At 28.7% G+C, this 328-nt stretch overlaps 1 protein-coding gene across 1 annotated transcript in view; it reads left to right on the top strand.

Moving 5' to 3' along the window:
* LOC119586777 overlaps positions 1-328 on the top strand; it is a 41,163-nt gene that overhangs the window by 38,091 nt on the left and 2,744 nt on the right. The window lies entirely within an intron of this gene.

Consider the following 328-nt stretch of genomic DNA (forward strand, 5'->3'; position numbering starts at 1 on the left):
CTATTTTTCATTTCCATTGTGTATATTTACTTGGTCTGTATCTTGAAGATGTCTTTAAGAAGTAATTTGTTAATGTATGTTTGATTAAAAAAAAATGTTCACTCATTTTCTGTTTTGAGTGAATGTATTTTGTGTGTATTTGGAATATTTGAATACATGGTCGAAGGATACGGTCATTTTGCATATATATGTTTAATATACGAGTGGTGAATGTGTTTTTTCTTTGTTTATTTGCTTGCTTTGTGTCGTTCGCTCAACTGTACATATTGCTAATGTCTTATTTTCCATATGCGTTTCACAAACACACTTTAAAATATATATTTCACCT

This window comes from Penaeus monodon, chromosome 22, assembly GCF_015228065.2.
Source record: "Penaeus monodon isolate SGIC_2016 chromosome 22, NSTDA_Pmon_1, whole genome shotgun sequence".
Lineage (NCBI taxonomy): Eukaryota > Metazoa > Arthropoda > Malacostraca > Decapoda > Penaeidae > Penaeus > Penaeus monodon.